Source organism: Neltuma alba, unplaced genomic scaffold, assembly GCF_004799145.2.
Source record: "Neltuma alba isolate B1F8T4 unplaced genomic scaffold, ASM479914v2 tig00006675_pilon, whole genome shotgun sequence".
NCBI lineage: Eukaryota > Viridiplantae > Streptophyta > Magnoliopsida > Fabales > Fabaceae > Neltuma > Neltuma alba.
The window spans coordinates 134,347-144,983 of record NW_021634540.1 but is presented as its reverse complement, the minus strand read 5'-3'; positions in this window follow the sequence as shown (position 1 = coordinate 144,983).

The window sequence follows — 10,637 nt, the reverse complement described above, 5'->3', positions numbered from 1 at the left end:
GAATTTTTTGTGATAATTTTTTATTATTATTTTTGGAGATTTTGCATTATTTTTTATTACACATTTTGCATGATGAAAAATGATTAGGCATTCTAAATCTTAACATCATTCGAAAATTTCAACTCATACCACCAAAGCAAACCTTTTTTTTTTTTTGGGTCCCAGCCTTACTTTCTTCCAATTTCTTTTCTTTTTTTTTAGAATTATTGTAGAGTCCCAACACAACAATTAAATTATCAAAAAGTTTCATTAAATAATCAAATAAATTTGAAGTCCCTATGGACTTGACGGTGAGTGGGGAGTCATATGAATTGTGCAATTACAAATTTGACCTTGCGAATTCAAAATAAAAATTGAAGGGAAAATCTAAGGTCCATGCTACTCGCTTTCGCGCCCTTATTACTATAATGTTACAAATAGTAAAAATATATACCAAAATACTGTATTTTGAAAAGTATTTATCAATATGCTACATTTAAAATCGTTTTTTAGGTAAACAATTTTTAAAGTTGTTCTTCTAGTGAATGATTTCTTTAGAATCACTTATCGATGTGCGTGAAGTGATTAAAAATCGTTCTTTTGGTGAACAACTTCAAAACTTCATCTCCCCCTGAATGACTTCTCACCTTCTCTCTTAATAAATGAAAATAAAATGATTAGTATAATGATTTATCAATTATTTGAATGACAAAATCATGACTAGATAATGGGAGAAAAATGTTGATAATTACATGATGATATTAAAACTAATTGGGAAATGAGTATAAGATGTATATCAAATAAAAATAAAAAGTAATAAATATTTTATTGTAAAAAATAATAAACAAACATTAAGTTTATAAAGAAAAAATTATCCACCTTACTGATAGTGACTTCCAGTACCACATCTTGTCCTTCTTCTCATATTTTGTAGCTGTTACTGTTGTATGTCAATTTCTTGAGATTTAAGTGTCTCATTTGTGTAGTTGGCGTGTTCAAATCAAACCAAGGTGATTCATTTAAACATTTAGATTGTCGAGGAGTGACAAGTGCTTCATATGATGGTCCATCATGTTCAAAAGTAGAAGCATTGTATTCAACTAAAAATAGTACAGGATTATATAATAAAGTCATCAACGATTGAAATTGAGAAGGATTAGCTGAGTTAGAAGGGGATGATAATGAGGGTTCCATATAATGAGACAAAAGTTGTGTAGGATCGACAGAGGTGAAGGGGGATGATGGTGACGATGATATGTCACAAGCCTGAGTAAAAATTGGAGGTTCTTATTCCCTTGCATTTTCGTTTCAATTATAGGTTGGGTAGACAAGTAACTGCTACATCACTTGCTCGGTCTATCACGAGGAATTTGTGGCCGAAGCAACTCAATTGTTGGTGGAGCAAGCTGAGGGTTCATATTAAAATGTTATTCTCTAAGTGCAGGTAAAATGTTACATTGGTCGCGAACAACTCTGTCTCGATAATCAACACAACTAGGACATGTTGAACAAGAATTAATTGATAGCCTGCATCACTTCTTTGCTATGTCAAACTAAAATAAATAATAAGATATAAGATAATAATACTGTTTGTGTAAAAGAAAACGATATAATGGTGGAAGATGAAAAACTTACCGTGCGACCTATATCACCACTAATATGTTGAATCTATCGTCTTGTATATATCCAATATCATTACATGTACTAAGATGTCTCCAATATTTTGTAATTTGCCAATAGTTCGTGCGTTCTTTTTTGCAAGCCCTCACTTTTCAATTGCAATTTTTCCATAGTTAACACAACGATATTCTTCATACTTTTTACATGAATAATGGACTTTAAATGTATGATGAACATGAACAAAATATAGCTTGACTGCACGTCTTAGAACTTGGACATGCTAAATATTTTTCTAACATTTAACTCTTCATTATCACTAACATGCAGAATATCTTTTAATTCACCAAACTCAAGAGTTGTATCTGACTCAACATGAATTTGTGACAAGGAAGCATTTGCAACCTGATTTTGCTCGTTCATCTCGTCATATTCATTGTCATTGTCACCATTATCATCCCTATTACTAGTATTTAAATAAGAATCATATTCTTCTTCATCCTCCGATTCATCCATGATATCTTCTATGTGAGGAAGAGAACATGATGATACAATGTTCCCACCATCTATGGGGGGTTTAAATGGTTGGAAATTTTCCATGTGATCACTAAACATAAATTCTTGTTCCATAATGTGCACCCTATTGCTACTTGATGGGAGCATATTTCCTACATAATCATCTATGGGTTGTGACTCAACATGACCATTATCTGGTAAATCACATATGTTAGCATATAACTCTGCATATGTTAATTAAGTTGAAAATCTTCTGGTCACTTGCCACATTTGTTTTATATCTGTACCATCTTCCAAATTGCATACTTGGTATTGCGGTGGATTTATGCATGTAAGATATCTATATACTAAATTTGTCACATTTTGATGGGGAGGAAATCATAACTTTCATCCAATAACTTGCTTTAATTTGCCCAATGTAACATTTTCATCAACTTTGATAATTTCACATTATCAGACTCAAATGTTACACCAGCTATGCCATTAAAAATTCGCCTATTTGCGAATACATACACGAACTCCCTTCTATGATCCATTCTACTTCCTAATCATTTCATTATAATCATTAGTCAAGCAAGATTAACTTATACAAATAAATTAACACCACTATACCATTACTTTTTTGCAAAATCAATATTTATTGTTAGCTCAGAATATCCTATATAACTAAACACACAATGAAATCCATATCTAGGGGAAAAAAACACAATGAAAACTGTAGAATCCCAAATTAGGAACTACTATAAAAGATGTATTATTGCTAGCATTGTCAAAATCTGTTAAAGTATAGTAAACAAACTTGACTACAGATTTAGTAATTTTCAGATTTTTTAATCATTTTTCATAAATTATATCTTTGTAATTAAAATAAAAAATAAGTTTAAAAAATAGAGATTTTTTCCTTTTGTTTCTTTTGCTATTTCTATAATTTTATTTACATCAAGTATTAATTAATATATTATTACACTATATAAAACATTCTAAACATATATCTTTTTAATCTTAACATTCTTTCTTGTAATATTATTTTAATAATTAACATATCATGAAGATTTTTTTAATTTTACGCATACATATATTATTTATACCTTATAATACCTATTTATTATTTCATTATTTTTGCAAAATTTAATTTAATAAATATCCATTTATTGCGTGAAACTAAAAATTTAATTGGGTTAAAATCTTTTAGGCCAAAATCATTGGGTTGAAATGAAGGGTTTAAAAATAAAGATTTTTTCTCTAGTTTATCACATTCATTAGAAATTATTTACTTTGATTTCTTTCAAATTGTAAAAACATATTTCAAATTCATAGTTTTTATTTATCATACAATTTAAATGATAAAAATTTAAAAGATTTTATAAATTATTTAAATTTATAATTCAAAACTTTTAAACACGTCTTTATTACAAAGATTTATAAACATATTTGGTTAAGTATATATTTATTAAAAAAATTAGTTAAATTTTTAATCAAATCTTTTACGTTTGCCTTAACGAAATGAAATTATATTCAAATGACAAGTTAACATTAAGATTAAATCATCATCTAATGTTTTCTTGTCATTCAGATCAGAAAACATATCCTACCCAATTAACATCATTTACAAAAAGGATAGCCTACCTATCAACCCTCCCAAAAAAATTAAGAAGGGTTCAAAAATTATTCCATTTACACCAAAAAATTACCCCTCAATATTAGACCCAATGTTAGATGTCATCAAAGCTTGCTAACCTGCAGCAAAGAAGTATAAATCAATATTTTAATTCTCCAATAATCAATTTCATTTACCGTCTGAAACACCAAAAAAACACACACAGCCACTTATTCTATTGACAACTTAAATATAGGATTTTACAATTTCACTAATGAATTTAACAACACTGACCACCTCATGCTTATTGTTTGCCACCATTTTTCCATTTCGGATGTGTCACTCTCTCATCCTAGTCAAATTCTTCATCTAAACCCTCTACACTCACAAGCCCATCCCCATTCAAGCATGTAGCAGCAAAGCGAGTTAAGAAATCAGGTTTACAGAACGGTAATAGTTGGAGGAGTACGATATTAGCATTTTAACAGAAAAATTGCTTACCCTTTTCCCTCTTTCTAGATTTTGACTCTTGCTCCAGCTTTGTCTTCTCAACTCTCTCTCTTTTGGTACATTACGTGTTTTCTTTCAGTTCATGTCTTTAGAGAGGTTCAGGGACATTTTAGTCTTTCTACCGAATTGTCAAAATTCCATATTATATCTCAAGCCCATTTGCTGATTTCAGTTATTTGTATGCCCGTTTTGTCATTTCAAATTTTAATTGTCATTTTCTGGTCATTCTCCCTAAATTTAATATTAATTTTAATTTCTTATGATATATATCTCATGTTACATATAACATTCTGAATGGAACTTGAGGAAGTTACTTGATTATTAGCATTTGGCTATCATATTACTACATCTTCACATACCAAAAGTTTGTTTGTTTAATTATTGGCAAAGAAAAAAGAGTTTGTTTGTTTAATTAATATTATTTCTTAGGAAAAAATTATTTGGGGGGTCCGGAGAAAGGTCAGCGTGCGCGTTGGTCGACTGTCTCTCAGTATTAATTAGGCACTCAGCCACACTTTCCACCTAATTGCAATTATATAATATCACTCGCATCATCATGAACTCAATTAAGAAATCATTTTGCTTCCTTACGTTACCTTCAAAAGTTTGGCTATGAGCCTATGATGGCATTTGTTGATTTAATAGTCTTATTCCTCCATCATGCTTTCTTCAATTATTAAAGCAACACCAAGTTTCGCCTACAGCAGTGTTCAAATCCAATCTCTTTGAAATATTAACTATAAAAACTAAATAATTAATTTATAGAAACTGATCGAGGTAATTAATCGATTAAATTAGTTATTGATTTCTCTAAATCACTATGTTAGTCATGTAAATTAAAACTAAACCGTCCTTGATATTTGCAGTTAATATGAATAATTTGAATAAACAAAATAAACTCGTCGATTGGCTTTAATATTGAGGACAAGAGGATGCATGTATGCGTGAGTGTTGTGACAAATTGGGAAGCTATTCATGATGTTTTCCAAAGGTAAGTATCACTCATCATATATCTACATTATGTTTCAATAGTATATAATTTAAAAATCATCTTTGTCAAGAATGATTTTAAATGTAACATCACTACTAGAAAAAAGGTCATTTTCATCTATTCTGAAGGTCCTTTCTCGTCTGTTTTGAGGGGGACGTAGATGAAGGAGACGTAGATAGAAACTGAATATTCGTCTGTTTACCAATAGACGAATATAATGTAATATATTCGTCTGTTAACTTGAACAGACGAATATGATATGTCATATTCGTCTGTTCAACTTAATAGATGAAAAAAGTGTACTATATTCGTCTTTTCAAGATGAATAGATGAATATAGTACACTATTTTCGTCTGTTAAGATGAACAGACGAAAATGTTGCATAAAAAAAAATTACGCACAAATGTGAAATTTCTCAAATTTTTTTACAGAAAATCTTGAAAATTTTTCAAAACATAAAGTACAGCCAAATTCTACACATTCAGATCTATTCCATAATCCACAATCCTAATAACATCATTACATAATAATTCAAGAGATTCAGATCCATTCCAAGAACATATACACAATCCTAGTAACATTCTAACATGTTTTAACAATCATAATAATCCTAGAAACTTCAATACCATCCAAGCCGATAACCTCATGTATCATTTTGATTGTAAAACTCTTGAAGAAATTGTCCCACCAAACGATCTCAGATAGCATCAATCTCTTCATTGTTATAACAGTTTTCATCATCAAAGATCTGTAAGTTATATAAATAAGAAGATTGAATTCATCAAAATAAGAGAATTAAAGAAAAACAATTCAATAGAAAAAACCAAATAATCATAATCAAATGAATTATTACCATCTCAAAATTTTGAATACATTCAGACTCAATAATTTCATATATGAAACGGATAATATAATATCCGCACTCTGCACTTCCTGGCTGTCGATGACACTGTAAAATCAAAGTGAATATGAATATGTATATATATAGTTGATGATATTAAAGAATTGAAAATATTCTTACTTTTGGTTTGTGCCAAACAATCTTGCCATTTTTCCCCTCGTGTTTCCCTCCCCGCATATAATACGTTTTAAAAGCCCTATGACAAATTAGAAATGACTAGGGATTAGAACAACTTAATGAAGTAGGAAAACAATATATTTGACCACAAAACTTACGTGTCAAAGATATGTTTCATTTCCTTGCTTGGGGGACGATCCAATGAATCAAACCAATAAATGACGTTATCTCTAGGATAAGAAATGCACAACGACCAATGTCTACTGAAATATAAAAAGAAGGAAAACCAGTAATGATTCTTTGAAAATTAAATAGATATAAATATGCAAATATAGATATAAGCTACTTACTTTTCGATAATTGGAGCAAAATAACAAGGTAAGTGAGTGTCTGCAATGGTATTATCCACGTATCTCATCTGGTTATCAATATTATTATAACACTGTATCCTAACAAGTTTCCATAGGCAAGAAAATCATTTATCGTCGTGAAGATAATTGCATGCAGTTTAAAGGACTCTTGTTTTTGTGCATCGAACACATCTACGCCTTCCTCCCACAATTTCTTCAAGTCTTTAATCAAAGGTGCCAAGTAGACGTCGATATTGTTCCCCAGCCGTTTTGGTCCCGATATCATCATAGACAACATCATGTACTTGTGCTTCATGCATAACCAGGGAGGTAAGTTGTAAATCACAAGCAAAACTGGTCATGCACTATGTGTACTGTTGAGAGTACCGTAAGGATTAATTCCATTTGTACAAAGCCCAAGACGAAGATTTTTTGGCTCACTACCAAATTCTAGATACATTTCATCTATTTTCTTCCATTGGGGAGAATCAGCAGGGTGCCTAAGATATTTCCATATGATATTTTCTCATCAATGTGCAATGTCATCTTTTTGCCTCTGTTGCATTAGCAAACAACCCTTTGAATCGTGGTATTATCAGAAGATACCATAGTACCTTCAAAGGTTGCCCTTTAGTTGTCTCATTAGCATCGTCATCATCACTATCTTTGTGCTTTTTCACTTTATATCACGAAGATCCGCATTTTGGACACTCATTAAGATCAGCATACTCTTCCCTGTATAATATACAATCATTAGGACAAGCGTGTATCTTTTCGTAGCCCATTCCCATCTGAAACAAGATTTTCTTTGCCTCATAAACACTATTTGGAAGAACATTATCAGCCGGAAGCATATCACCCAACAATTGAAGTAATTCCATAAAACTTTTATTTGTCTATCCATTAGTTGCCTTCAAATTGAATAACTTCAATACAGCTGTCAACCGTGTATACGTAGAACACCCAAGGTATAAAGCTATTTCCGCATTACTTTGCAAGCTATCATTTATATGCGATTGTGCGGAGAACCCCTGGCCAACATCATGAATCATATCATGCATTCTATCATTGAATCCACCCACCACTTCCTCTTCTTCAACCAATGGCATTGTTCCTCTTTCCCCATGCCATATCCATCTTGTATATCGAAGATTTATCTCCTCACAAAATAAGTGATCCCTTAAACCATCAATAGTCAAATGTCTCCCATTTAAACAATTAACACAGGGGTAAAAATACTTTTTACTTTTGTCATAAGCATTCTTTTTAGTAAATTCAATTGATTCTTCTACCCCGTCCTCATACTCCTTAGATGTTCTCAAAGCACTCATCCAACTGCGATCCATTCTGTTAATATATAAGAAAGTATTATCTAAAATTTAACATAAGAAAATTTTATTAATTTTCACAAATAAAATACATCATCCAAAAATATTTTTTTTCAATAAATAAAAGATATATTTTTCTATTTAAACTCACCAATTTATTTAATATAATATCATTATTAATTGTTTCCTACACAAATTCATATAATTCATACAAATAGCCATTTCATCAAACACCATAACTACTACAACAAAATATTTAAAACAACTCATTCTTTATAACTCATAGATATCATGAAAACAAACATCTAAATAACATAAAATCAAAAACTAATCAATTCCATTCTATTGATTATACATGCATCTGCCTTACCCACAGGTTACTTAAAAATCTAAATTACAATACAATCACAAGTTAGACTCCTAATTCCAACAACAGTTCATCAAACAACAATAAGCGACATATATGATCAATTAATCTTTAAAAAGATATCATACTTACTTATGAAGTGAAGAATGCAAAATGAAGAGAGCTGTAGACCACCCACAAGTGAGCTGGAAACACTAAAAAAAATGTGAGTAAAAAAAAAGAGGGTTACAGGGAGTTGGGCAGGGGTCGGGTTGGGGTGGGGGGACCGAGGAGTGGGGGGTGGTGGGCTCAGGTTGGGGTGGGGGGACCAGGGAGTGGGGGTGGGGTTACGGCAAGTAAGGGTGGGGTCAAGTTGGGGCGGGGGACCGGGGAGTGGGGTTATGGCGAATGGGGATGGGGTCGTTCACAGGGTGGGAATAGGGGAGTGGGGACGTGGGGGGAGGGCGGGGGGGACCGCGTCAGAGTTGGGGACAGGAGGGGCCACTTGACGGGGATGGGGGGACGGGGGCCAAGAATGCGGACGGCGAGTTGGGGGGGGAGAATGTGGGGTTTTGGAGACAGTGAGGAGTGTCGACTTGTGGGGGAGCTAAGGGACGAACTGATGAAAGATGAGGGTGTGAAAATGAAGGGAGTTGTTGGGGGAGTGGGGCGCGGGGTGTACAAAAAGGGAGCCCATATTCGTCCAGTCCGACGGACTAGACGAATATGGGCTACCTCTTTCGTCTGGTCCGTATACCAGACGAGTGTGGGAGGCAATATTCATCTGTTTTATCCCAATTGACGAGTATGAGCTCCCATATGCTTCTGTTTATAATTTCAGACGAAAATAGGAGATGAAAATGAACTTTTTTGTAGTAGTGCATATTGATAAATACTTTTAAAAGAATACTATTTTGGTGTATATTTTTATTGTTTATAACATTTTGTAAAAAAAAAAAAAAACCCGCTTTTGCCTCTACTCTTGCACCTTGTCTCTCAACATGGCTAACGATAATGCACACGATGCTTTCAGATTTTTTCTATCCATAAGTCTCTAATTCTTTTGTTCAATTCTATCTTTCTCCTGATGTCTTGCAAAGAAGCATTGCCCAAGCTCAGCTTTGAAGGTGCGAAAAGATCCCAAAAACAGAAAAAGTTCAATACTTGTTTGAAATGCATTCAAAAATAACTTTTTAATTATGATTTGCAAGACTTTTATTTCAAAATACATGAATAAGTGTTTATAGGATTTTTAACTGCAATCCCAAATAAGCATTTATAGTTCTGTCCTATATATGAATTTCGTTGTATCTTCTTTCTCTGCTTATGAATTATCTTATCTTAACTAAATAATTGAATTAACTATAATGAGAATTAGAATGCGAGTCCGCATGAAGATTTATTTGGAGCTAGTATGCGTGATATTTTTTCCTTTACATATATTTGACTCTTGTTTCCCTATGATGTGTTTCAATTGCAGTTTTTATTGAAAGTTCTATGAATTTTTTTCTTATGAAAATGACAATTTAATATTTTTAAAGTAAGCAAAAAATTACACAGCTGAAAAAAATGCCCTCCAATTTTACGTGCATTGTTACAAAGCCGGATGGCCCATAGAACCTTAAAACAACAACAGGAACAAACCAATACCTCAATATTGGCTGCGCAAAAGTCATCCGGATCAGAACAAACGCGGAGTACGATGCTTATATATTTTATTATGTATTTAGATACATATATATATATATATATATATGAAAACTAAATAAAATGTTGGGCAAAATTTTAAAAAGAAAGGAAATTATACTTCAATAAATATCATTAGAAAAAAAGTCTTATACTGCTTAACACTATAACAAAATTTGACTTGAAAAGCCAATTTTTTTAAGTCAAAAATTTGTTGCTGGAAACTTTTAACATCCACAAAAAGTCGTCATCAAGTCATTATCATAGTGACTGTAATTTTAAAACTATCAAGTCATTATCATAGTGACTGTAATTTTAAAACTATCTTTAGGGAGTTGTAATTTCCGCAGCTAGTATAGAGGTTTCTTTACATCATTGCACATATTACCATATGCATTCAATAAACCGCATAAATATTGTACATTTATTTACAAAAATGCTGCCGTCTCATTCATACACCGTTGATGCAATATCTAGCGTAAATAAGGCAGTGTAATTAAAAAAAATTCCCTAGCAGTGGAAGATTTAAAAAAATAAAAAAGTCAACAAAAGTTTTTTTGAATAATGTGATTTGTTATAAATTTAATATTAATTTTAATTTCTTATGATATGTATCTCATGTTACATATAACATTCTGAATGGAATTTGAGGAAGTTACTTGATTATTAGCATTTGGCTATCATATTACTACATCTTCA